The 25,506-nt window shown below is 42.5% G+C and overlaps 1 protein-coding gene and 1 long non-coding RNA gene across 2 annotated transcripts in view; one reads left to right on the forward strand and one right to left on the reverse strand.

The window, feature by feature from the left end:
* Positions 1-25,506, forward strand: part of LOC107565305 (cyclin-dependent kinase 14-like) — a 198,096-nt gene that overhangs the window by 137,352 nt on the left and 35,238 nt on the right. The gene's annotated exons all lie outside the window — the stretch shown is intronic.
* LOC107565290 (uncharacterized) lies at positions 6,220-6,696 on the reverse strand. The gene is made up of 3 exons (XR_001606355.1): positions 6,655-6,696; positions 6,467-6,514; positions 6,220-6,243 (listed from the first exon to the last, which is right to left on the reverse strand). It is a non-coding gene; the product is annotated as an uncharacterized lncRNA (long non-coding RNA).

Raw genomic sequence — 25,506 nt, forward strand, 5'->3', positions numbered from 1 at the left:
CAGAGAGAGTGTTCACCCGTCCTTTTCTCCCGGTCTGATCAGCGTCCTTCTGCTGATGCGAGTGACCTGATCTCATTCGGGGGAAGTGGAGACGAGCTGCTCGATGACAGCATGTCACTGGCAGCATCGGATGCAGAGGAGCTGTTGGGCTCGGAAAATGACCCCACCCCCTCGCCATCATCCGCGCTAAGCGCCACCAAAGACAGGATGGATACCGAGCTTCTCCGTATCCTCTCCAAGGCGGTCGAAGAACTGGGTTTAGAGTGGTCCCCTCCAGAGGAGCCCTCTCGCAGCCGTCTGGACGAATGGTTCCTGCCGGGGCGGCGACAGGCCCCTCGTCAGCGTACCTCTGGAGGGCCCCCCCACCGTGCGCCCCCCCCACCCCCCCCCCCGCCTCCATACTGCCTCTTCATCCGCCCTCACCTCCATCGACGGCGCTGAAGAAAAGGGGTACGATAAGCCGCCTCCCCTAGATGAGTCAGTAGGCCAGCCCACGGCCATTGGCTGGAGAGCAAAGGCCGCTCACCCATCTAAGCCGTGTAGGACTACTTCAGCTCTCGCTGAACGCGCCTACACCTCGGCTGGACAGACGGCCGCGGTGCTTCATTCTATGGCGGTCCTTCAGGTCTTCCAGGCCAAAATCCTCGCATCCGCCGAGTCTGGCCAGGACCCCGCTACCCTCAGGGATCTGAGGAGCGCGACAGACCTGGCTCTACGCGCCACCAAGACCACTGCCCAGGCGATTGGGAGATCGATGGCCAGCCTTGTGGTGCTCGAGCGCCATTTATGGTTGACGCTGACCGAGATGAAGGACGCGGATAAGATCCCCTTCCTCGATGCTCCTGTCTCCCCCAAGAGCCTTTTCGGCCCAGCGGTCAAAGGGTTTGCTGAACGCTTCACGGAGGCACAGAAATCGTCCCAGGCTATGCGACATTTCCTGCCTAAGCGCTCCAGCTCCGCTGCCGTCTCAGCTTGCCCAAAATCTGCGCCGACTCAGCAGCCTGCGAAACCAGCGCCTGCCACCCCCGCTGTTCAGCCCGCTAAACCGCTAAACGCTCTCGCTCGGCCACACGCAGCCATCCTCCTAAGCGCCAGGGAACCCGACCCAAGATTGCGTTGGACCCAGCGCCTCAGGCGTCATCCTAATCCACGGGACAGGAAGAGGATGGGGTCAGATCTCGCCACGGCCGGACTGCCCCTCAAGCAGCCTCTCTTACATCTCTTGACACCCCGTTCAGCTCCGGGTACAGAGGGAAATGTGTTTTGTGCAAACAACGGGCCCATTCATGCGCCCAAGTATCCGACCGCTGTGATAGCAGGAAAAATAATAAAACACAAACATTTTCAAAAAGAGAGCAAACTTCCTCTTCCATCACTCGTACGTGTTCTGCCCCCATGCGGCCAGTCACCCGAGTTAATTCAACCCCTCGTCACGCGGGCCGAGGCCTGGCAGGCCATCCCCGGGGTGTCGGAATGGGTTATGGGCATAATAAAGCGAGGATATTCACTCCAATTCGCTCAAAGACCCCCGAGCTTCAGCGGCGTGGTCCCCACCTCCGTGCAGAGCAAGGGCCCATGTCCTGCGCTCGGAGGTGATGAATTTGCTGGCAAAAGGAGCTGTGGAAAGGGTTCCTCCAGCCCAGAGTGAGTCAGGCCTTTACAGCCATTACTTCCTCATCCCCAAAAGAGATGGTGGCCTCCGGCCCATCCTCAATCTCAGACACCTGAATCGCGCCCTCATAAGGAGGTCGTTCAGGATGATTACACTGAAACAGATCCTCGCGCAAATTCGCTCGAAAGACTGGTTCTTTCCCTGGACCTGAAGGATGCATACTTTCACATCCAGATAGTCCCTCGTCACAGGCCATTCTTGAGATTCGCCTTCGAGTGTGTGGCTTATCAATTTACGGTCCTTCCCTTCGGGCTGTCCCTGGCCCCCCGCACCTTTAAGATCGGTACCGCTCGCCCGCTCAAAGCGTTTCAAAGGATGCTGGACCTCATGGCAGCAGCATCTCCAGTGTTACAGTTGGGTCTGCTGCGTATGCGCTCCCTTCAGCGCTGGTTGAAACCACGGGTTCCATTCCATGCGTGGCGTCACGGACGCCTGCATATCAGGGTGAGTCAGGCCTGTGTATCGGCCCTGACCCCCTGGAAGAACTCCCGTTGGATGGAACATGGGGATGGTTCACAGAAGGATAGTTGTCATGACAGACGCCTCCAACTCAGGTTGGGAGGCGCTGTGCGAGGGCATACCGACCTTCGGCCACTGGTCGATGGCAGAAAAAGGCCTCCACATCAACTGCCTGGAAATGTTAGCAGTATGTCGAGCTTGTCAGTTCTTCCTGCCAGTCCTGTAAGGGCACCATGTGCTAATCCGATCAGACAACATGTCGGTTGTGTCCTACATAAATTGCCAGGGAGGCCTCTCTTCAAAGTGCCTCTTCATGCTAGTGGAGCTCTTCTTAGAGTGGGCTCAACCCAACCTGCGCTTGCTAAAGGCAGCGCATATACTGGGCAATTTGAACGGTAGACCTCTTCGCCTCAGAAGACAACTCTCACTGCTAAATTTATTTCTCAAAGACCAAGGACGCGTTGGCCCACGATTGGCCCAACCTCCTTCTTTACGCATTCCCCCCGATCGCTCTGATCCCACAGGTAATCAGGCGAGTGAGGGAACAGAAACACAGGGTTCTCCTGGTAGCCCCCCCGTGGATGAACCAGCTGTGGCTATCAGAGCTGACTCAGCTACTGATAGCGGCCCCTTGGCCTGTTCCACTGAGACGGGATCTCCTCTCTCAAGCGAACGGGACATTATGGCATCCTCGGCCCGACCTATGGGCCCTGCACCTCTGGCCGCTCAACGGGAGCCTTCGTGCCTCCCAGAGCGAGTCTTAAACACAATTTCGGAGGCTAGAGCTCCATCTACGAGATGCCTCTATGCCTTAAAGTGGTCTTTTTTCTCTGCCTGGTGTTTAAACCGCGGCAAAGACCCTCTCACTTCCGAATTAGCAGAGGTGCTGTCTTTTCTACAAGAGCTGCTGGGTAAGGGTCGCTCCCCATCTATGCTCAAAGTCTATGTGGCGGCTATAGCGGCCTCTCATGTCCCTATTGAGGGCCAATCAGTGGGCAAAAATAGCGCGGTCATCTGCTTCCTGAAGGGTGCAAGGAGGCTGAATCCGCCTCGTCCCCCTACCATCCCTTCATGGGACCTGCCCACTGTGCTGAGGGCCCTGAAGGGCCCCTCTTTCGAGCCGCCAACATTAGGTCGCAATCGCTAAAGACTGCTCTGCTTCTAGCACTAGCATCAGTAAAGCAAATAGGAGACCTGCAGGCGCTCTCAATTAACCCTGCCTGTCTGGAATTCAGGCCTAATGACTCTAAAGTCGTCCTGAAACCGAGGCACGGTTACGTACCTAAAGTGCTCTCCACTCCGTTCAGAGCACAGGTCATTAAGCTCTCCACGCTTCCTCCAACTGAAGAGGACAGAGAGCTTTCTCTGCTCTGCCCCGTCAGGGCGTTGAGAATCTATATTGAGTGTTCCGCTCCCTATAGGTGATCGGAACAACTCTTTGTCAGCTTCGGTAACCGCACCAAGGGGCTTCCGTTTACGAAGCAAAGACTCTCTAGATGGATAGTAGACGCCATCTCGCTAGCATACTCTTCCTTGGGCCTCCAATGCCCCATTGGAGTACGGGCCCACTCGACTAGAGGCATCGCCTCGTTGTGGGCATGGTCCAGTGGTGTGTCCATTGCGGATATTTGTGAGGCGGCCGGCTGGGCCTCGCCGTCCACATTTGCGAGGTTTTATAACCTGGAAGTTTTCCTTTCCGCTTGAAATGGCACGCGCTGCGTAAGCAGACATGACAGAGAGCCCTTGGCCGTGCCGCGTCTAAGTTCTCTGGTATTGTTCACCTGTTAGCTCTCGACCCCTGGGTGTTGACGTTATGGGTATACTCTGGAACGATTAACCAGGCCGGGTGTGACCTAGAAAGCTCAGCCCGCTTAGCCTTGGGTTATTGTTGACTTCTCTATAAGCATTGGTTGTTTATGCAAGTTATACCTTTAGTCGTTCCACTACATTAGCACGGCGTGATTGGACTGTTCCCATATGCGTCTTAAGCAAGACGCAGTATGAGTGAAGTATCGAAAGGGAACGTACTCGGTTACTAACGTAACCTCAGTTCCCTGAGATACAGGAACGAGTACTGCGTTGCTAGCCGTGCTATGTAGCTGCACGACTCAGTCGTCACTTCAGTCTAAGTAAACCTGAGGAACGAGTGGCGAGCGCCCGCTTATATAGCCAGATGCCCCGCCCATTCTGGTGGGCTTTGGCGGGCTTCGTCGCCATAGGCTCGTGCAGCTCCGCTGCCGCGCCATTGGTTCGTTTTTAAAGCCCTGCACGAACCAATGGCCGTGCAGTTTCACTGCGTGAATGAAATAGGCTTCAGTTCAGGAGAAAAAAGGCTTTTCCCCATATGCGTCTTAAGCAAGACGCAGTACTCATTCCCGTATCTCAGGGAACCGAGGTTACGTTAGTAACCGAGTACGTTTTTCTACTGTACAAACTGTATTTTCTATCCCCGTACCCTAAACCTACCCCTCACACGAAGGCATTTTTATATTTTCAAAAAACTTCATTCTTTCATCATGGGGACCAAAAAAATTTTCATTTGGTCCTCATAATGTAGGCAGTACCAGGTACACACACACACACAAACACACTCAATTTCAACTGCGTGAAATTTTGTCATTTACTTGTTTTAACCACTGATCAATAATACAATAAATTATTACCAAGCTGTAACCCAAAAATTTAAATGAATTCCATGGTTAACTATTAAATGCATTTAACAAATGCATGACAATAAAAACAGTGACTCGTGACACTGGAAGTCAAAAGAACATAAAACACTGAAAAGGCTGCGTAATGTGAAGTATGAAAATGATTTATTGACTGTGTGTGATCAGTTGAATTGAAAGATCATTTTGATGGTAGTAATAAAAATTACAGATGTGTTAGATCATGAATGAGGTGACCGCTAAGAATGTTGGAATAGGGATGAAGAGACAGGGAGTCCGGGGTGGAGATAAAGAGTCTTTTATTAATGTCGCTTACTAGTCAAGTGTCAGATGAGAAGTAGCAAAGTGGTTCAGAGCACAGGAATAACAACTACATATATCTCCCTCTCTGCCTTCCCAAGCATTGGCATACTTCCCAGTTCCCGGGTGCACCATGTGTGCAAGTAAGAGTGATGTGCACCAAGTATGCACCATACTTGTTTATCAGTTCTTAACAGCAACATGGGAGGTAGTTCAGCCTTGCATATAAAACTATGGTTATATGTTACACAGTATGAGAAGAATAAAGACTGAAAATATTTAAAGTATATATGATCTCACAGATGTGAAACTACATTAAAAACTAATGACTGATTTTAGTCAACATATATAGAGTTTGAGAAAAGCACAGAAACACGTGGTCACTCAACAGGACTCAAACACACACACACACACACACACACACACACACACACTGGTCTTACTGTCCATATGGCGATTTATTACACACATTTATTCTGACATGTTATTTCACTGACAGAAGTTCAGCTGCAGTATTAATGTCATGAAGAGAAAAGAAGAGACTATAACATCTCACTGTTACTGATTCATCATGCAGCTCAAAGCATTATGGGTAGAATCTCTCTCATCAGTCTATTCTGATTCATCGACACAGTTTCACTGATGACTCAGACATAAGATTAAACCCAGGATAGAGCGGCTGAGTGAATGTGGTCTGGACTGTGTGGATGAGGCTCATTGTGTCAGAAACGCTGTAGAAGGACAGAGTTCCTGCACTGTGATCCACATACACTCCTATTCTACTGCTGATGGGCTCTACAGGGAGAACAGTCACTATGTCATTGTGCCAGAATGAGTAACTGGAGGGAGAGCAGCGCAAACTCCAGGACTGATTATTACCTCCAAACTTACATTTATCAACATCTCCCTTCCTGCTGATGCTCTCATATGACACTGATATTAACACATCTCCATTCCATTTCAGCTCCCAGTAACAGCGTCCACTCACACTCTCTCTACACAATACCTGAGGATACTCATCAAATCTGTCTGGATGATCAAGATACGACTGATCTATGTCAGTGTCGGAAACCACTCTGTTTCTCTTAGAAAGAAGGAGGTAATCATTCACTGTGTCTGGATCCAGAGTGAGCTGATGGGAATCTAATGGAGATAAAACACATCAGAATCAGGAATTATGAATCTGTTTGATCGTTTCATGTAGCTGAACTCTTCATGTTCAGTGTATCATCAGTGTCTCAGTACAGATGAACAGATATCCTGTGCAAATCATCATTTACATCAATTATGAAACTCTTCTTTCACCTTCTACAGGAAGAACATGAACACACTCAGTGTTTTTCTGCTTGTTTTCTTACTGACTTACATCATAGGAAGTCGTTCCTGGTCCAGAGATCAATGTTGGTGAATGTGACTGTGGAAATCAACAGACATGAACAGTGTGATTCTCATGATCTTGCATCCATTCCTAAGACATTTCTGATATGATGTTCTCCATGATATGAGATGATGATGGACTGGTTTCTGAGAGCAGATGAATCTCCAGGACTTTACCTCTGTCTGAGATCTTCTTGATCTTCTCTTTGCAGAAATCCTGCCGTTTGTCTCTCAGTTGAAGGACAGATTCTCTCAGGCCATCAGAAGATAAGAGAGAAATGAAGGGATCATCATTTACATCTGTAGATTCAGGAGGTGCTGAGAGAGACTGGAAACTCTACAGAAAACAGAAAACCAAACTCATCAGCTCTACATTTCACCCAATAACCTGCACCAACATCAGATTTGTGCGGCTCTTGTTGACTTGACTGATCTTTAGTAACTAACCTCAATCCAGCACTTTCACAGCATCAGCTTCATTCTTCTCATATTCATTACATCACATTAGAGCAACAGATTTTAATATTTGACACTTAAACTAATGCTACATGTGATTTCCAATTGATCTCAATCATTCATTCACAATCTACATGTCTATTTTGTTTTCAAACTGTCTTGTTTATATTTCCGTGTTCAGCACATGGGATGAAATTAACATTTCTAGACTATTTCAGTGTGACAGAAAACCTCAAGGAGCTTCTCATGTTTCTGGCAGATCATCTCCTGCAGTCATCCAGTGGCATCAATCAAACTGTGTCTCTTTCCTTTAAACCAACTCTCATGTTGTTCAAGGTGATGCTGACAGTAAGAGTTCAGACACACCAGACAGGACTTGGCAGCTTTGTATTTTCTTCCAGTACAGACGTCACACTGCACATCTCCAGCTCCAGCGTAACAGTCAGCAGGAAGCTTTGTCTTCTTTAGTTTCTCCATCAGTTCAGCCAGCATGGTGTTTCTAGCTAAAGCAGGTCTTGGACTGAAGGTCTGTCTGCACTGAGGGCAGCTGTAGACTCTCATCTGATCCTCCTGATCCCAGCAGCCTGTAATACAGCTCTCACAGTAACTGTGTCCACACTGGATGGTCACTGGATCCTTCAGGAGATCCTGACACACTGGACACGTGAACTCATTCACTGAAATTCTGGCTTCTTCCATTTTGCAGCTTGAATACAGAGACACAAACACACAACAGCTCAACCACACTTCAGTTTCTCTTTTCCTGAACTCAGGTTATTCCTGTTTCCTGGTTCTGTGTTTGAGTGACGTGTGTAAAACAGGTGTGTCTGTGAGTATGTAAAGCAGGTTTCTCTTTGCTGCTGAGTTTAGTCTCAACACATTTGGCTGTTATTAAAATAAATGCAAAGACCTTGACTAGTTGATTCAGGTACATTTATTCAGAGATGAAACTAAACTCTGTAGTAAAGCGACTCTCCTGGTCTAGGATTGGGGAACCCTGATAATAAAATGTCTACTAGGTGTCAGTCTCATACAAACACTCAAAGAACACAAGTTACACATAAGCAGGACAACAGCTTTAAAAACTGCAGTAATGCTGCATCCTTATTACTACACTTAAAACGCAGGACTTAAAACTGTCCAGATTTACATTTCTTTCATGATCACACTAATGAATCTGTTTTCTAAATGGAGTGAGGCTTCAATCTTCACACACACACACACACACACACTCATGCACTCTCTCTCTCTCTCTCTCTCTCTCAAACACACACACACATGCTCAATTTCAGCAGATTTAAATTTCATGTCATTGACACATTTTAACCACTGATCTATAATAGAATAAATTGACTAACTAAACCTAAAAGTAAAAATTAATTCCATGGTTGACAATTAAATGCATGTTTACAATTAAATTCAGTTCTAATGTAGGTTTGGGAGGAGTCTAACCATTCAGTGTTTTCAATTATCATTACGAGCCTATATAAACAGCAGTCATTGCACCATCTCAGCGACAATTCTATTGGCATTTGTCCCCACCCTGTCCTGTGAACAATGTCCCAAGCCGACGAACTCCAGCACTTCACCTCCAACGAAGAATGCTCCGCAAAGAACCTCTTAATTCGGTTCCACTTTCAGCACATAACAAGGGAAATCGCGCCTGTCGATGTCCTTCTGCAGATTTGCCCAGGCGCCTCTATCAAACCCGCTTCTCCCGCCATGGGTAGGTATCCGTGCACCACAGCTGTTTCAACTCCTACTCAAATTCCAGCTAAACCACTTTCATCCGTAAAATCTCCCATTCTTAAAATAGGAACACGGTCAGTCAATTGACTGAGGCATGCTCGCCACCCCATTAATAAAAAAATGTACAGACATTCAGCTCTACTCACCTTTCCTAATACTGGCCAGAAAATATCTGTCGCTCTTTCCGCACCCAGTCACTGTTGCAAGCGATTTCCCCGTACATCCCAAAAGCATTTATAAGGATCTGATGCCTAAGCGGTATTCCTAAAATTATAATCTTATTGAATAAATAACAAAATCATGAACATGTGATGAGCTGTCTCAGCGTCATGTGCTCCTACTCTACAGCGTACGGTAAATTGTCAATTTGAGCGAACGATCCAATCCAAATGCACTCCAAATGTAAAATAGTGGCCGAATGGTCTCTACATATTATCCCCACCCACCATATCATAAACCAAATTCCCATTGGTTGGATTACCGACGTTTTTCAAAGCCAATTCTTACATTTTAACACTATCAACCACAAATAATATTACCACATATTTTAATAAATAATACAATTACTATACTGTGCACATACTCGGTATGATTTTCCAGCGAACTCAGAACTGAACGACGTGCGTGTGCCTTTCTTGTACAAGATTTTGGTGATGCAGCCACAGTCCTAAACGAAAATTAAAACAGTTTCAAACATTTCAGCGTCATTACTCCATAAGACACAAAGTATAACACATTCAAAATATTTACACCAGAGCAGATCTTCATGAACAGAAGCTTAGTTACATTCATAAACACAAGCATGCTTTGTATGTAGGCCTATACAATCCAAAAATTATAGTTATAAACATATATAGCTATATTCGTGAACAGAGAATATCCTATCACAGTAAAGTTTTGACTTATTCTTACTGACATTAGGCTAGTAACATTATAACTCATATTACTTTTATATCGTATTTCTGTCTGTTATAGAACATAAAAAAACATCCTGGCATCGTGACATTTAGATGCTGTGAATGAAAAGATAATGAAGGGAGATGTGAAAGACTGGACATCGCGTTGGTTTCATATGGATTACTTTATCACAGAATATTTGCTTTCGATAAAAAAAAACTTGCTTAGTTTAAAAGTAGACATGTCAAGCTTTCTATAGATATAGCTCTCATGTCTCTTTGTTGAGTATTTGCTGAGTTACAGTTCATTTTAATGACGTGTTTCTAAATAAAGATCACGCAGACCAAGGCGGCAGACAGCGCACCCTTTTTAAAAGTTTGTTTTCTTTATTTTATAAATGCACAAAGTTTTGTTGTTATTATGTGTGTATACAAATAAAAGTAGACCATTTACAGATTTGATTGATGTATTGCTCTTATCTGTAAGATCAAAACTGAAAGTGTAATTTAAGTTATTTTCGGTGTTATCAGGAGAAGATGCCACAAAACACGTATCCGCGTTAGTCGACCCCAAAGGGTCGAGATTCTAAAATAGCACAACATAATTAATTTACTCCTACAATAATTAACTTGTGGCCAGCTGATATTCAGCATATAATTTTTCATTATTTATTTATATTTTTTACTTTACATAGAAGTTCTGACAAAGCCAGACTTAAGCGTCATCAAACTGAACATAATTCAACTCTACCCCCTGCTGGACAGACCATGAGCTCATTTTAATTGTGCTGTTTTCTTAATCAGTCATCACTATTAGTGCTTATTGCAACACTAAATGTTGAGTTTGTGCACCTCCCTGCAGCACTTGAATGATTGCTGCTACTGTACTGTGAGGCTGTGATCAGATGTGACATTACATTAAAAACTAAATGACCGATTTCAGTCAACACAAACAGGTTGAGAAAAGCACAGAAACACATGGCCACTCAGCAGGACTCATACACATACACACACACACACACACTGATCTTACTGTCTATATCAGCTGCAGTATTAATGTCATAAAGAGAAAAAAGAGACTGTAATACCTTACTGTTACTGATGCATCATGCAGCTCAAAGCACCAGGCACATGCACACATAGACATCAAAAAGGGCTTGAGCACCTGCCCTTTTTCTTCCTCGAGAGGAAGTTTTTTTTTAATGAATATATGTATATATGTGTGCGTGTGTTTCTGTTTGCGCATAGCTTTCCCTGTCAAACGAATAAAAAATAAAAATATCAGGTCGGGTTGGGAAATGTTGAGACTTTCTCTCCTCCGCATCTCCACAGCACAGCACTGTAGCACACATTGATCGGCACATGCACATCACTGACAGGCAGAGAGCCACAGAAGTGAAGCCCTCCCTCCCTCTCTTTCCACTGTGTTTGTCTTGGTGTGGAGGTGAGTGGCGAATAATGTGATGAACAAAAGATTAAGCTACCTGTGCCTTTTTAATTTACAGCTAAAAGACAAAAGGCAAATATAGTTAATTTGTCTTGCTAACATCCATGACTCATGAGAGCTACCATGTATGTTAGCTAAAGTTTAGCTAAGGCAATAGGAAGTAGTTAATACCAGTGTACGTTCTTTCACTGCATGATTCAGTTTATTAAAATGCATTTAAAATGATCACAAAATTGAGGCAAAAATGTATACATTTATATCATTTCAATCAGTATCACACGAAGACTGATGTTTTTTAACACCAAAAAGCAGCATGATTACAAATGTGATATTGATTTTATACAGCAGTTCAATAAACAAGAATTTAGTATTAAGACACTTAAGTTTTAGATGCAATATTGACAGTTTTTTCTCTATTTCGCCAACAAATATAATTCCAATTTGCGTCTCTGAGCAACATGACGGCGTTTCGTTCCTGAATAAATCAACCGTTTAAATGATTCGGTTCAGTCGCAATGACTCACTTATTAACAGTGACTTGCTGTCACCTACTGGCGGTTTTAATTTAACATTTAAAGTATCTTCTTTTTTTTTTTTAAATAATTTCTAAAAAGTTTTCAAAGTTTTATGTTTAAAATATTAAAACATTATAGATGCATGTGTAACTGCAGGTTAAATGCAATCATGTCTTGCATTAAACCGTGTGTAAATGCATCTAAATGCCCCTTCTAATGCAGCTTCTGTGTTTTCTCTGCATTGCAAAGATTAATTTTGTCAATACTGATTTAATTTGCTCGGTAACAGCCCAAATGACTTATTATTCTAATTGACTGGTTCAATTTAAGAATTTGACTGAAAATAGGATGCACACTTTTAGAAAAAAAAGGGCTTTATAAAGGTAAAAATGCCCATAAAAGGTAAAAAATTAATTTAAACTTATTGGAAAAGATTAATTTCTATCACTGCTGTGAACTGACCACCACACAGAATATCCAGAATATCAAAACATTTAGGAGTCAGCTGTCCATGGTAGCCCTTAAGATATCAGCACAATAACACACTCAGCAAAATATTGTCTAATTGTTATCGATAAAATCAATATCGCACACCCCTAATATATTTAACATTTTGTTTAGAAAAAAAATACAATAAATATGAGAAGTGCCCTTTATTCGACTTGAGCCCCTGCCCCTCAAAATGTCTGTGCATGTCCCTGCAAAGCATTATGGGTAGAATCTCTTGTCAATCTATTCTGATTCATCAACACAGTTTCACTGATGATCCAAGATCAATATGAACCCCAGGATAGAGCGGCTGAGTGAATGTGGTCTGGACGGTGTGGATGAGGCTCATTGTGTCAGAGATGCTGTAGAAGGACAGAGTTCCTGCACTGTGATCCACAAACACTCCTATTCTACTGCTGATGGACTTCACAGAGAGAGCAGTCTCTATGTTATTGTGTATGAATGAGTAACTGGAGTGAGTACAGCGCAAACTCCAGGACTGATCATTACATCCAAACCCACACTCTTTAGCCCGTCCCTTCCTGCTGATGCTCTTATATGACACTGATATTAACACACCATTTCCACTCCACTCCAGCTCCCAGTAACAGCGTCCACACACTCTCTCTCTACACAACACCTGATACCAATAATCAAATCTTTCTGGATGATCAGGATATGACTGGACTGTGTGAGTGAATGTTATCACTCTGTTGCTCTCAGACAGATGGAGGCCATTATATGTGGTGTTCAGATCCAGAGTGAGCTGATGGGAATCTGATGGAGATAAAACACATCAGAATCACGAATTATGAATCTGTTTGATCTTTTCATGTAGCTGAACTCTTCATGTTCATTGTATCATCAGTGTCTCAGTACAGATGAACAGATGTCCTGTTCAAATCATCATTTACATCATCAATTATCCACCTTATTTTTCAAGGTGGAAGTAAGCCGTTTTCTGTGAATGTGCAAGACTTCCGGTTCATTAGCCGCTGTAGGGAAATAATGAGAAGAATAACAAAGTGCAGTAAATGATAAAACTGTCTGCACTACAAACCAGTGTGTTCATAATTAAGATAATACATTCAAATAATATGGTAAAACACACCAGTTTGAAATTTCAAGCCACAAAACGAGCTGTTTTGCAAAGCTAAAAATAGCTGGAAACACATGGCACCGGAAGTCAGACACATTAAATTAAAAAAATGGCCATGGCCACTCTTACGGGAAAAATAAGGTGGATAAAATTCTTCTTTTACCTTCTACAGTAGGGATGGGCAACTGGTGGCCCGGAGGCCGTATACGGCTCGCAATGTCTTTTAGTACGGCCTGCAGGATCATATTAGACTTGGATGATCAATTTGAAAACTTTTGAAAAGTAAGTCACGTAAAGATTGCTTTCAATGTATGTTAACCCCCTGGGGTCTGAGGGGGTTTTGGGGCCCTAGAGAAGGTTTGACATGCCCTGATATCTGTGTGTTTTTTCAGTGTCTTAAAAACAAATGAATGGCAAAAGTCTGATTACACTGTAATCAGCACAAACGTTTATGCGTGGTTAGTGAAAAACTAAAATTAAGTGTGACAGTGTCTGGTTGTGGTGCCATAGACTGGCCACTTGAGGGCACTCTTCCTGTTTCTGTGTTACATGTTTTGAACTCCCTTTCCCATAGTCCTTTGCTTTGTCGTTTTGTTCTGATCATTATCACCTGTTGGCAATTTACTCATCATTTCATCACTACTTATACCATGCTCTCACGGTCTGTCTTTGCTGCAGTATTGTTTGAGTTACGTCGTGTTTTCTGTTCCCTGTGTTTTGAATTGACCTTTTGCCTAGTTTTTGTTCTGTTTTGGATTATTTGTTATTTTAATAAACTTATTGCACTTGGATCTAACTTTGTTTTCTCCTTGCATTCCGTGACTTTAGTTTACAAGATCCAGCAGTTTGTTTTGCTTTTGACTTCGGTTGGACAATGGACATTCGGATTACCCCTCCTGCCACAGGGAAGGAGCGAGTGGCTCGACACCGGGCTCTGATGGCTCTGAGGCAGCAGGGAATGGAGGTTGGTGGTTTTGCCCAGACTTTTTGGACGTTTTCGGTGGGGCTGAATTATAATGAGGCTGCACTTAAGGACTTCCTTAATGTCTGTCTGGATGATCCTTTGCCCCAGTGGGAGATGGAAGGACACGAGATCCTAGACTTCTGGGGCTTCGTCAAGTATCTTCATGGTCGAAGTCAGTGGGCAATACCGGGCCAATCAGAACCCTTCCGCAGGGATTTTCCCACCACCTCTACCCTTCAGACTTCCACTAAGCGGCGGAAGGCGAGAAGGAGGACAGTAGAGCCCACTCCACAGCCTGCTCCAGTCCGGGAGCTCACAGAGCCCACTCCAGAACCCACTCCAGTCCGGGAGCTCACAGAGCCCACTCCAGAGCCCGCTCCAGTCCGGGAACCCACAGAGTCCACTCCAGAGCCCGCTCCAGTCCGGGAGCTCACAGCGTTCACTCCAGAGCCCGCTCCAGTCCGGGAGCTCACAGCGTCCACTCCAGTGCCCGCTCCAGTCCGGGAGCTCACAGCATCCACTCCAGAGCCCGCTCCAGTCCGGGAACTCACAGCGTCCACTCCAGAGCCCGCTCCAGTCCGGGAGCTCACAGCTTACACTCCAGAGTCCGTGCCAGTCCGGGAGCTCACAGAGCCCACTCCAGAGCCCTCTCCAGTCCGGGAGCTCACAGAGCCCACTCCAGAACCCTCTCCAGTCCGGGAGCTCACAGCGTCCACTCCAGAGCCCGCTCCAGTCCGGGAGCTCACAGCGTCCACTCCAGTGCCCGCTCCAGTCCGGGAGCTCACAGCATCCACTCCAGAGCCCGCTCCAGTCCGGGAACTCACAGCGTCCACTCCAGAGCCCGCTCCAGTCCGGGAGCTCACAGCTTCCACTCCAGAGCCCGCTCCAGTCCGGGAGCTCACAGAGCCCACTCCAGAGCCCTCTCCAGTCCGGGAGCTCACAGAGCCCACTCCAGAACCCTCTCCAGTCCGGGAGCTCACAGCGTCCACTCCAGACCCCGCTCCAGTCCGGGAGCTCACAGCGTCCACTCCAGACCCCACTCCAGTCCGGGAGCTCACAGAGTCCACTCCTGAGCCCGATCCAGTCCGGGAGCTCATAAGGTCCAATTCAGAGCCCGCTGCAGTTCAGGAGCTCTCAGAGCTCATTAAGGAGTTCACTCCAGTCTGGGAGCTCACAGGGACCGTTGCGGATCAATCGGCCTGTCCTGTTCCAGCCATCGAGACTGGTACTAAACTCTCTCTGCTCTTGTTTTCTGTTCCATCAGTGTTGCCTGGCAGGATTCCGGCTCTGCTCTGGTTGCCCGCCTGGGTTCCTGTTTGGCAGGAGCCTGACTGGCTCATTCCTCCGGCTCCATCCTGGCTATCTGCTGGGGTTCCGATGTGATTGGGGCCTTGCTGGTTTATCCTGCCGGCCCCGCCTTTGCCTTTCACCCTGCCGGTTCTGTGCTCATGCCCTGGTCTATCTCTGTCCCCTGGCCCCCTTCCATTGTATGGTCCTGGCCCGCCGTCCCTCCCCCGGGTCCGCCTCAATTCCACCTCCCTCCTGAACTTTTGTGTGTTCTGGTGGAGCGTCTGGTATCCGCTCCGTAGAGGGGGGTAATGTCACAGTGTCTGGTTGTGGTGCCATGGACTGGCCACTTGAGGGCGCTCTTCCTGTTTCTGTTACATGTTTTGAACTCCGTTTCCCATAGTCCTTTGCTTTGTCATTTTGTTCTGATCATTATCGCCTGTTGGCAATTTACTCATCATTTCATCACTACTTATACCATGCTCTCACGGTCTGTCTTTGCTGCAGTATTGTTTAAGTTACGTTGTGTTTTCTGTTCCCTGTGTTTTGAATTGACCTTTTGCCTAGTTTTTGTTCTGTTTTGGATTATTTGTTATTTTAATAAACTTACTGCACTTGGATCTAACTTTGTTTTCTCCTTGCATTCCGTGACATTAAGTCACTGAAATAAGACCATAAAACACATACAGAACATTTGTTTACAAGACTTGAGAACTGGATGTGGTAGACTGGAGTTTTTGCTCCAAATTGATGTGAAAATCATCCTGTTCACTTATTCACAGAAAACAATATATTGATTTAACTTTTGTAAGACGTGATTTGTGTTAGAAAGGCCATATGCGAGGGAGTGACAATGCCCATGAATATTTAATGATTCACACCTGAGAGACAAAGGGCCTCCCATAATGGGCCATCAGTCAGTAATGTGTCTGTGAGGCAGGTAACGAAGAATGTGAGGAGAGTAAAATAATAGGAGTTTTGATTATTTGTATTTTATTTACAATACAGTATAATCAAAATATACACAGAGAAGGTCAAGGACACATGATTAAACATACTGATCTGAACACTGAGACTTGAACAGTAACACAACTTTGTGCCAAATATGCATAGACTCTAACAGTGTTACAGTTTAAACACTCATATCTTACTACTTTTATATCTTATTGTTTTATATTTTATAGAACATTTAAAAAAACATCCTGGCATTGTGAGACATTTAGATGTACTGAAATGACACATTTCAAAATGTTTCACTTGATTTCATACATGTAGTCAGGAATTATAGTTTGTACAACTTATGTCACAGTAACACAATAACAACAGATGCAAGTAATTTTACTCATGAGAATGATCTCCTCCACTGGATCAAGCCGCGCGTCACATCGTGTTCTTCTTCTGAGGTCAATTCTGGATTATTCCTCCCAGCGCGTTCTCTTCCAGAAATAAAAAGTAGCCGTGATGAGCTTCAGTGTTCACGTTTGTTTACGAAGGGAATGTGGGCGTTTACATGTTCACGCATCTAACGTGGATGTTTAAAATTTGAAAAGCGGGAGTTTAGATGGGGAAAACTGGAGCTCAGATTGGTTTCATATGAATTACTTTATCAGAGAATATTTGTTTTCGAAGTGACTTCATATAAAAGTAGACATTTCAAGTTTTCTTTACATATATTTCTCATGTCTTTGAGGCAAGTATTCGCGGAGATTCAGGTTGTTTTATTTACGTGTCTGTGAAGAGAGGTGACAGAGACCGAGACGGCAGAGAGTGCACCCTGTTTGTTTTCTTTATTTTACAAAAGCACATTGTATGTTATTATGTTTGGCACATTGGTGTTATTATGACTTTACACAAATAAAAGACCCTTTGCAGGTTCAAACAATAACTTATTATTTTCTGTATGATCAAAAATGGAGTATTTTTAGTTCTTTTCGCAGTCATCAAGAAAATACGAGACAGACAGCACTGGTGTGGTCTTTGACCCCAGAGGGTTAATACTATCTCCAACCAGGAGAGGTGACTAGTTTTCAGCCTCTCACTGTGTTAATTACAGCGTAGTAGGACGTGCACTCTAATGTAAACATTCACTAACATTAACAAATAATAAATTAAATTAAATTAAATAATGAATGAAAAACTGACCATGAAAACAGTATTTTCCAGTCAAGATGATTATCTTTTTACCAAGTTAAAGGGGATACCAATATGTTTGGATTGTTTGGAAATCTGTATTTTTATTTAAGTCGCCATCACACCACTGCTCACACCAGAGTTGCACTTGCCACAAATTTCAAAGGTAAAATGCATAGTCAACAAAACCTTTTTGCTAAATGCATGACAGAAATGTTTGCACTGAACTATGTTTGGGTCTTTAAAGTCTTCAGTTTAATTATTTAAAATTAAAAGGACATGAAAACTCTTAATTCGTACAAAAAGTACCATTAAAGGTCTTTAACTGGGGGATGGAAAGACAAGAATTGCTATAAAGATTTCATTGAATAAATATGAGCGCTGCACGTTTCAAAGTCAGGAGCTACGCTGCTTTGTGTACTGTGGTTACCGGAAAAAACGCTATATTTCTGCCGTTCCGAAAAATGACTCCTGCTGGCCGAGAACGAATTTGCATTTTCAATAAGCCTGGTTGCTATTTATGCTACATATTTTTAAATGTGAACCAGTTGATCGACAAGAAGCCAATGCATTATAAAAATCGAAACAATTAAGACGTTAAGATATATTTATGTTATTTAATATAATAATTGATTGATGATAATTGTTGAAATTAATATAATAATTTATACTTTTGACTCATCCCCTTTTGTTAAAAAGTGTTTAAAGGCTGAAATGTGAAGTGCAGGTCTTAAGAAGGTCTTTAAAGTTCTTAAATTTTATTAAAAAAATTCTGCAGATACCCGGTTATATTATGGTACCATTTGGAATATATGTTTTCTTTGTTTTTGTTTTTAATAAGCCCCTTTTTTAACTGTCTTAGGTTGTTTTGAGAATGTTCTGTAGGCCACTAATAAAAAATAGGACCTCTGTACATTTGTTTGTTGCAAGTTTACAGACAATGCAATTGACCATTCGCAGGGAGCTTGATTGACAGGCGATCTGACCAATCAGAACATGGATATTATGTGCCGCCACTGCTATCCACCATCTTGCCCGACAGCTACAGCCAGTCTCCATAGAAATCCATGTTAAAACGGGGTAAAAAAGATTGACTGAATTGAAACTTTTAAGTATAAATAAATATAAAAATGTGTGCAGGTTTAAACTGTGCTGTTGTTGGCAGCCACAGTAACGATAATAAGTGAAAGGAATTCCTTTAAGTATTTGTTTTGCATACCAGAAAATCTGTCATGTTTGGTGCTGTATGCATGGCTTGCAGAGCTTAAACTACTTAGTGTGAAATAATAAAATAATATGTTAAAACGTGTGCTCTTATAATTCTGTGGACAAAATCCAGTGAACTTCGCCCCGATCGGGAGCTGTATATGCACATGGCGCTCATCAGTTTTCAATGCAGCTAACCTCGCGACGCTTCATGTCATTTTCCCACTTATTAAACTATGACGGGTCCTTTACTGCAAAAAGACGGTCACTGCGACACTCTAAAGTGATGAAACTATGGTGCCATGTGCTTTTTAAAACAATTTTCATAGGTTTCACATTACATTGTTCGCTCGGAAAATATGTAAATGCGCATGCACAGTAGTCGCAGCTGTATCCCTTCTAGCCTTAACCACAAATCAGACAGGAGAGTTGATTAACTTCGGTGGACTTAAACTTGAAAAATGGTGTTCAGTGGTTGAAATAAAATGCTTTATGATGTTTATTCATGTTCATTTTGTGCTTTAAGTAAATATGAAAAGACGATCGGTTCACGTGTGCTGCTTGAACTGAGGTGCTACAGCAATCTGTCATGACAAATTGAAGAGCCACAAAACGGTATTTATTGTTTGAATTTCTTTAAAAATGACAAAATTTGAAAGCTGAGAGTCCTGAGACCTTGTTTCATACCAGAAGTAACCTGCTCTGACTTTGCTCTGTGATGTATTTTTTATTGCGTGAGAACATGATGTGTATGTAGAGATGGCAACAGTAACTAAGGTTGGCGAACGGTCAATTGAGATGTTTACATTGGCTTGTTGGGGTAATATTGCTGTCAACTTACAACAAAGTTCCCTTTCAAAATGAGCATAACTGCACAAGTTTTATAGTTAATAAAATCTTTAAAAACAAATTACATTAATTATACTTTAATTTCCTTCAATAAAAAGGAAATTAAGACAGTGTAAAAGCTGTATGGACATGGATTAGTAATCTGGCCCTTGGTATAAAGGAAAAAAATGATGGCCCTCATCACTATCAAAGTTGCCCATCCCTGTTCTACAGGAAGAATATGAACACACTCAGTGAGTTTTTCTGCTGGTTTTCTTACTGACTTACATTGTAGGAAGTCCTTTCTGGTCCTGGTGAATGTGACTGTGGAAATCAACAGACATGAACAGTGTGATTCTCATGATCCTGCATCCATTCCTAAGACATTTCTAATATGATGTTCTCCATGATATGAGATGATGATGGACTGGTTTCTGAGAGCAGATGAATCTGCAGGACTTTACCTCTGTCTGATATCTTCTTGAGCTCCTCTTTCCAGAAATCCTCCAGCTGACAGACAGATTCTCTCAGGCCATCAGAAGATAAGAGAGAACTGAGGGGATCATCATTTACGTCTGTAGATTCAGGAGGTGCTGAGAGAGACTGGAAACTCTACAGAAAACAGAAATCAAAACTCATCAGCTCCACACTTCACCCAATAACCTGCAGCAACATCAGATTTGTGCGGCTCTTGTTGACTTGACTGATCTTTAGTAACTCACATCACTTCAGTACTTTCACAGAATCAGCTTCATTCTTCTCATATTCATCACATCACCACTTAAACTAAAACTACATGTGATTTCCAAGTGACCCCAGTGATTAATTCACAACACTGCAAAAAATGGTTTATCTTAGTATTTTTGTCTTGTTTCAGGTCAAAATATCTAAAAATTCTTAAATCAAGATACTTTTACTAAATAAATCAAATGACTAAAGATATTTAGTCTTGTTTCCAGGGGGGAAAAAAATTAATTAAGTGCATTTTGCTTAAAACAAGTAAAATTATCTGCCAGTGGGGTAAGTAAAATATTCTTAAACAAGAGCATATTACTTACCCCACTGGCAGATAATTTTACTTGTTTTAAGTAAAAATGCACTTGGCTTATCTAGTAAAAGTATCTTGATTTAAGAATTTTTAGATATTTTGAAAAAAATACTAAGTAAGATAAGCCATTTTTTGCAGTGAACCTACACGTCTATTGTCTTTTCGACCTGTTAGTTTCTGAAATGAGTGAGAGAGATGCAGCTGCACAAGCGATCAAACATCTTGTTTATATTTTCATGTTCATTAATTTATAGTCATATTTCAACGTTCATGAAATGAACGGTTCTAGACTAGAGCTTCCAAATCTTTTACCTGCAGGAACTGGCTGTGATCCTGTGTGTGTGAAAGCTGCTCCAGCTCAGCGGCTCTCCTCCTCAGATCATTGATCTCCTGCTCCAGTCGCTCCAGTCGTCCTTCAGCTCGACTCACTGCAGTCTTCTCCTGATCTCTGATCAGCCGTATCAGCTCAGAGCGGCTTCTCTCAATGGAGCGGATGAGCTCAGTAAAGATCCTCTCACTTTCCTCCACTGCTGTCTGTGCAGAGCGCTGTTAGGACACACAGTGATTCAGGCTTCAGTGAGTCTGAACTGAGACGGAGACAAACTTCTCTTCTCCAGACTCACCTTCTGAGACTCCACAGCCTCTCTCAGCTGCTGAAGATCTTTCTCTCTCTGCTGGATTCTCTGCTGGAGCATCTTCTGCGTCTCTTTCAGCTGGTGCTGGAGGACAAATGGATTATAGTAAATGTTATAGAAAACAACTGGCACTAACACGGAGTATTAACTTCCTGTTAAATACCAGTTTCTCTGTCCTCTGTGCTGCTGCTGATACAATGTTGTGGTTTTTATGTTCATCCATGCTCTTACAGTAACTGTGTCCACACTGGATGGTCACTGGATCCTTCAAGAGATCAAGACACACTGAACACATGAACTCCTTCTGATCCACTGAAATTCTGGCTTCTGCCATTTTACTTCTTGAATACAGAGACACAAACACACAACAACTCAACTATTCTTCAGTTTTGTTTTTCCCTGAACTCACATGATTCCTGTTTCCTGGTTCTGTGTTTGCGTGACGTGTGTAAAACAGGTGTGTCTTCAAGTCTGTAAAGCAGGTTGCTCAGTGAGGAGGACATTTGGCCCTCACAAGTGTAGTTAAACAAGTACACACACTCACACAGGTTTCCATCTATTATTGGTTCATTCCATAGGTGTAATGGGTTTTCTATTGTCCAAACTGTATTTTCTATCCCCTTACCCTAAACCTACCCCTCACACAAACCTACAGGCATTTTTAGATTTTCAAAAAACTTCATTCTTTAGGATTTATAAGCTTGTTTCCTCATGGGGACCAAAAAAAAATTCACAAGGTCAAAATTTACTGGTGTTACTATACTGGTGGGAGCATTTAGTCCTCATAACATAGGGAATACTAGGTACACACTCTCACAAAAACTCTTTCTCTGAGTTTTAATTTTTAGGTGCTTTATTTGCATGACAAATTTGTGCACATTTGTATTTCCAAATCATTGCAGTGTTGATGCATACAATCAAAACACAAACAAGGAAAGAAGAGAGAAAAAACAGTAATACAAAAAATTATAAAATAGGTGGATTTAAAGAATAGAATAAATTCACAAATAAAAGTAAATAAAGTACACTGTTACATTTTTTTAAAGAAAACACATCAGATCTCAATGGAGAAAGATGTCATGCTGGATATCTACCTGTATACTGATATGGACTAGGTAATGTGTTAAGAACTAAAGGATGCCACATTGTTTGGTGGAAATGAAAATAATCAACCTACAGAGGGCTGAATTCAAAAACACCCCGAAAATCAAAGTGAAAAAAATTATGCAACAGGCTAGTCCATTTTGCTGAAATTTCATTGCAACAACTCAGAATGGTACTCAGTAGTTTGTGTGGCCCCCACGTGCTTGTATGGATGCCTGACAACGTCGGGGCATGCTCCTAATAAGACCAAAGATGGTGTCCTGGGGTATTTCCTCCCAGATCTGAACCAGGGCATCACTGAGCTCCTGGACAGTCTGAGGTGCAACCTGGAGGTGTGGGATGGACCGAAACATAATGTGCCAGAGGTGTTCTATTCAATTTAGGTCAGGTGAGTGTGGGGGCCATTCAATGGTATCAATTCCTTCATCCTCCAGGAACTGCCTGCATACTCTCCGGGCATTGTTGTGCACCAGGAGGAACCCAGGACCATCACTGAACCAGCACCAAACCGGTCATGCTGTTGAACGTTGTTACAGGCAGTATAACACCATGTCCTAACTACACGCGACAAGATTCCAGCGACAAGCAATTTAGGTGTCCACACCAGACGCAACGCGACACCACAACGTGACAGAATCAATCAAATATCACACAGCCAATCAGAAGCGTGTGTGGGCGGGCTCTCTCTGGAAGCGCACTTCACTCGCAACGAAACGGATACGTTTATAATCTAATTCATAAATATTAAACCTTTTTAACATCATTAAATGTACATACTGAGTGACTGATACCATCTTTGTCATGGAATGCACTTGTTGGTTCGCAGTGAGTTCACAGTTTTTTAACGGACATCTTTGCTTTAATTTATTTTCAAGATCTGAGGTAAACTGTCTGTTGTTGCTTTCAGTATGGCTATCCACAAGTTTCCTACGCCCCATGAGGCCTTGCGTCAAAAGTTGCAGTGTCTTCCGGTTCGAAGTAAACAAGCAGGACTGTCTGAGTTTTTCCGCATCTGGAGACTGGATCATTTCATATAGTCACCAGCTAACATAAACATTAAAGGCTTGTAAAATTATTTTAGCTCAAAACATACTTTCAGACTGCAGCGAGTGTTTGAAATAACTTCTGTTTGAGATCCGATGTAGATTATGGTCAACAAAGCAGAAATATGCGATGCAAAAGACTATGCACGCATTACCATGGTAAACATAGTAAATACGACTGCCTGAAAAAATCTGTGATGTATTTATTTATTTACATATTTTATCTGTCAAGTCTCCTCTCTTTATACCTGATGTTCATATTTAGCTCCGCGTATGTCATAAATCATGAACCTAGTTTTTGTTCGGGAGCTCCCTCTGTTTTCTGACTAAATATAACAATGAATTAGGACTGGAGAGAGTGCTAAAGCTACTCAAGGTCCTATTTTTGATGGTAAATGATAAGAAATGATCATTTATTCTAAATGTGATGTAGACCTAAACTGTCTGTGACTACAAATAAACAGAAACAGACGCGACTGAATAATAGGCTATGTGTGTTTTTCTTTTGTGAAAAGAAAGACACACAGATAATAGTATTGTTGCTGCCGCCGCAGCCATGTCGTGAAGGCGCTCTGTGTTTCGTTGTGAAAGTGAAACACGTGCAGTGTTACCAACTCATTTTCAGGGGAAGTTAAAGGAAGGTTGATTTGTTGCTAAAAGTTGCTAAATGACGTTGTGATGTCATTGCATGATGACATCATTATGTAATTACTACGCAAAATTGTCACTACATCAAGTCTCAGAAAAAAAATATAGGTTTCACTTTATTTTGATGATCCCTTTAACACATTCTGTTGACTATAGGTAACGTTGCACCTACATGTCTACTTACTCTCATTAGAGTGTTAGTAAAGTACTAGTAGACTGGTAGGGTTAGGGTTAGAATAAGTTTGCATGTACTGAAAAATTACTTATAGTCAATAGAATGTCTGTTAGGAGACCATCACAATAAAGAGTCAGCAGATATTAAGCATAAAGTCTACTAATACTCTAATGTGAGTTAGTAGACATGTAGCTGCAATGTTATTTATTGTCAACAGATTGTTCAAAAGGGACCATAAAAATAAAGTGTTACCAAAATATATTTTATATGTTAATTTAGATTTGTTTGTAAAATAATATGACGTAAAATAATAATACAATATAACTGTATTTTTAAATACAACATTGAATTATTAAACACTTACACATTTTTGAACAATTACAAATTAAGTTTTTTTTTAATTAGCTAGTAAACTAGTAAAACTACACATTCTGAACAATTATATTTTTAAGCAGTGTATTAGCAGTTAGTTAGTTAGTATGCTATACTCTAAGAAAGGTCTGTAAAAATAGGACACAATCTACTAAATTAATATTAAGGAATTTTCCGTATTGATTTTTCTCAGGGTTTTTACCTGAATTTTAAATTACTCATTGTATTTTGTGTGGTAGGGTTACAGGGTTACAATGGATAATTTAAAAAAAAGGGCCCCATTGAAAGGGCCCTCGCACACGGGCTCCCCGCCACCTGGTGGCTTTAGGAAATCAGCAAAGGTGAGCAATATGCATTTAAATTAGTAAATATAAGAGGAATATGTCAAAGTAATTTATATGTGTCAAATTTCCTGCTGCCAGCTGGTGGCGCTATGACTATAACTGAATAGTGACATGTAGATGTCTTTATGCCAGCACTTTTATCAAACATATGAAGTTTGGTGCAGATTGAACATGGTATGTTTGAGTTAGTATTAGGGCTGCCCTCGACTAAGGATTTTTCTGGTTGACTAGTATTCGTTCATTTTAAGCATTAGTCGACTAATCGCATGTTTATTAATAAACCATTTAAATAATTATAATGAGCCTTTTGTCTGCAAAGCCTAAGCACTCAAGCGCACTCATAAAGCTTGCCACAGCGCACCGGCAGAAGAAATGATTATGAATGTGTCAGGGAAAAACAGTAAGGAGGCTGCATTAACATTTTAATAATTCACTGATAAACTAGTGCTTTCTTTGTTTCGGTTTAAGAGATGAAGTCGGCGACACAACTGACTTGTCATCTCCACATTTTGATGCACCTGTATGCATGTTTCATACGGATTACATAATCTGAGAATATTTGTTTTCCATTTGAATTGGTTCATTTGAAAGTAG

The sequence above is a fragment of the Sinocyclocheilus grahami genome, unplaced genomic scaffold, assembly GCF_001515645.1.
Source record: "Sinocyclocheilus grahami isolate Dianchi unplaced genomic scaffold, SAMN03320097.WGS_v1.1 scaffold992.1, whole genome shotgun sequence".
Classification (NCBI taxonomy): Eukaryota; Metazoa; Chordata; class Actinopteri; order Cypriniformes; family Cyprinidae; genus Sinocyclocheilus; species Sinocyclocheilus grahami.